The sequence below is a fragment of the Petaurus breviceps genome, unplaced genomic scaffold (genome assembly GCF_028583685.1).
Source record: "Petaurus breviceps papuanus isolate PSGF00001 unplaced genomic scaffold, PetGlider_PUasm1.0 174, whole genome shotgun sequence".
NCBI lineage: Eukaryota > Metazoa > Chordata > Mammalia > Diprotodontia > Petauridae > Petaurus > Petaurus breviceps.
Window position 1 is genome coordinate 22817900 of NW_027185761.1, and position 3021 is coordinate 22820920.

The window sequence follows — 3021 nt, forward strand, 5'->3', positions numbered from 1 at the left end:
CTTTCTTTCTTTCTTTCTTTCTTTCTTTCTTTCTTTCTTTCTTTCTTCCTTCCTTCCTTTTCTTCTTCTTCTTCTTCTTCTTCTTCTTCTTCTTCTTCTTCTTCTTCTTCTTCTTCTTCTTCTTCTTCTTCTTCTTCTTTTTGGAGGGCAATTAGGGTTAAGTGACTTGACCAATGTCACAGGCTAGTTTTTCTGTTGTGTCTGAAGCTAGATTTGAACTCAGGTCCTTCTGATTCCAGGGCCAGTGCTCAATTCACTGTGCCACCTAGCTGACCCTAGATCCATCTTTCTTGATTATTTAATCATAACTAGCATTTATATAATACTTTAAGATTTTTAAAGCACTTTACAAGTCATTTTATTTGAACCTTACAAGAAAGCTGGAACGTAGGTACTATTATTATCCTCATTTTACAGATGAGGAAACCGAGGCTCAGAGAGGTCATACTCCAAAGGACATTTGCCTAGCTGGTCTTCCTAGGTTCATTCCAACTCTAACATTAGAGGATTCCAAGAAATAGCATAATGGCAAGAGAATCATACCATCCTAGATTCACAGATGGATGGGACTTGCAAAGAGGTCAGACACCAGAACTTACTTTCTAGTAAATATCTGATGTAGGATTCAAACTTGGGTCTTCCTGACTCCAGGTCAGATAATCTCTGTCACAGAACTGCCTCACAATATAAGCTCCTGGAAGTCTTGGAATGCTTCATTTTGTCTTTGCCTGGCATAGAGCCTTGTTCATATTGTTTAATAAACGCTGATTGGATGGGGTTCCTTGCAGTGCATTTACCATAGGCATTGCCAGCTCTCCAGATGCAGATGGCCATGGACACACACCATGGAAGGAGAAGGTTTCCTGTCTCCCTTCCAGCCCCTCTCCTAGAAATACTCAACATTCCTCTGGTCTTTTATGACAGTGTCACAGAGCACCGAACAATGCCATGCATGCATTTTGACTGTTAGCTCAGGGTCCACCCTCCTACAAGCTGACTTGGGAGTATTTTTCCTCTGACTGCATTATCTTTGCACTTGCCCACACTGAAGCTCATCTGTCACTTTTCCGCCCACTCCCATAATCTCCCTGGCTCCTTCTGCAGTTGTTCCCCATAGGCCTGGCATTTCCCTTCCTGGAGAAGCTTACCAGTTCTAAAGATTAAAGATCTCACTGTTTATGTCTTCTACCCCATTCATTAAACTCTTAAATGAGACCAATCCCATCATCGATTCCCAAGGAGTCGATTTCACTGATTAAACGTCTCCATCCAAATATGGGGTCATTTGTCCCCACGTTGTTTCTTCTCTCTGAGCCAGTTTTCTAGCTATGTGAAAGAGCTTTTCTTCCATTCCTCCAATTCCCCCTTGAGCCAAGATGAATTATTTCAGGGAAACCATCACTGAATCAGAGCTCTAAAGCTGGAAGGCATCTCAGTAGCCATTCAACTTAACCCTTCTCTTCTATAGATGAGGAAATGGAAGCCCAGTCAAGTTCACTGATTTGCCTAAGATCACACAGGTAGTAATCATCAGATGTGGAATTTGAATCTGGGTCCTCACACTCCAAAGTCAATTAGGTCAGAGTCACTACTTGGAATTTTTGCAGTTGGGGTAAGTGACATGAATTGATTTCTCGGGTTGGAAACAGGGCAGTGGGCAGCACTCCATGGTAGAAAGACAGAGAAACAGAGGCAATGGAGCAGGACTGGGCAAGGGAGGAGTTCCCCATCTAGTAGTTTCATATTTAACTGTTATTCTTGCTAACTAGAAGTCAAGTTCTGATATTTCTATCCTATTGAAGGGATTCGAGTACCATTAGCACCCTCTAAAATTGGTAGACTGAGACAAAGCTCTGCTTGCCCCATCCTTGTTATGCCTCTGGCTTAGGTACAGTCTTGCCTGAAGAATGGAAAGAAAAGGACCAGGTTATCTCCCAGCTTAAAGAGTCAGTATTTTCTCTGGATTGTGAAATTATCTTCAGTGCTAAATTATTGCTCTCTAAGAGTTAGACTCCAATGACTCTAATTTAGGGAGAAGGGATGTGCATTTTATAATTGATGTTGCAGCGTAGACTTAGCAAGGTGTTGTGCAAAGAGCCAGGAGGCTGGGGTTTGGCCCCCACTCTGACAACAGTTTAACTGGGTGTTACGTCATCTCTCTGGGCCTTGATTTCCTCATGTATGAAATGAGAGCATTTGCCAGCTGGTCTTCTTCCTTCTAGCTCTGGTATTAAATGATTCCAAGAAACAGAATAAAGGCAAGAAAATCAGAGGCTTCTAGATTGGAAAGTGGAAGTGATTTTAGAGGCTGCCTAGTCCAACCCATTTTACAAATAAGGCAACAGGCTCCAAAAGTTAATTAGCATTAGAAGCAAGATTCAAATTTCTTCCTGATTTTAAGGACCTTCCATCACCAGAAGGGGCATTATGAATCAGTCCAAAAGTTGAAATCAAAGCCAGTGGGGATCGTAACTGAGCAAAATGTTGCCTATCAATAGCTCATCTCTCTTAAATAATTGCTTTGATGGCACTTACAGAATAAGTGACTTGTCCATGGTCACATAGCCAGTATATGTCAGAGCTGTAAAAGGATCAGACTGCAAAAGTCCTTCAGAGGCAGAGAGAGAAAGAGAAAGGAACAGAGACAGAGAGTGAAAGTGCCCTAGATATAGGGAAAGACAGTGACAATGAGACTGCCAGAGATGGTGAAAGAGATCAGAGAAAGACAGAGAGATACAAAAGAGACAGAGAGAGACAGAAAGATCAGAAAGACAAACAGAGAGATCAGAGAGAGGAAGAGAAATGGGCAGATGGACAGAGATCAAAGAGAGAGAAAAGAGGGAGAGAGTGAAACAGAGAAGGAGAGGAGGAGGAAGAAGAAAGAGAGGGAGAAGGAGGAGAAGAAGGAGAAAGAAGAGAAGAAGGAGGAGGTGGAGGAAAAGGAGAGAGAATAAAGAGACGAGGGAGAGGGAGAGGGAGAGAGAGAGAGAGAGAGAGAGAGAAAGAGAGAGAGAGAGAGAG

The 3021-nt window shown here is 42.5% G+C and overlaps 1 protein-coding gene and 1 long non-coding RNA gene across 2 annotated transcripts in view; one reads left to right on the forward strand and one right to left on the reverse strand.

Moving 5' to 3' along the window:
* Positions 1 to 3021, reverse strand: part of SYN2 (synapsin II) — a 256865-nt gene that overhangs the window by 192824 nt on the left and 61020 nt on the right. The gene's annotated exons all lie outside the window — the stretch shown is intronic.
* LOC138158400 (uncharacterized) overlaps positions 907 to 3021 on the forward strand; it is a 4634-nt gene continuing 2519 nt past the window's right edge. The window contains exon 1 of the long non-coding RNA XR_011167633.1: positions 907 to 1612. This is a non-coding gene — a long non-coding RNA (uncharacterized lncRNA). The remainder of the gene's footprint in view (positions 1613 to 3021) is intronic.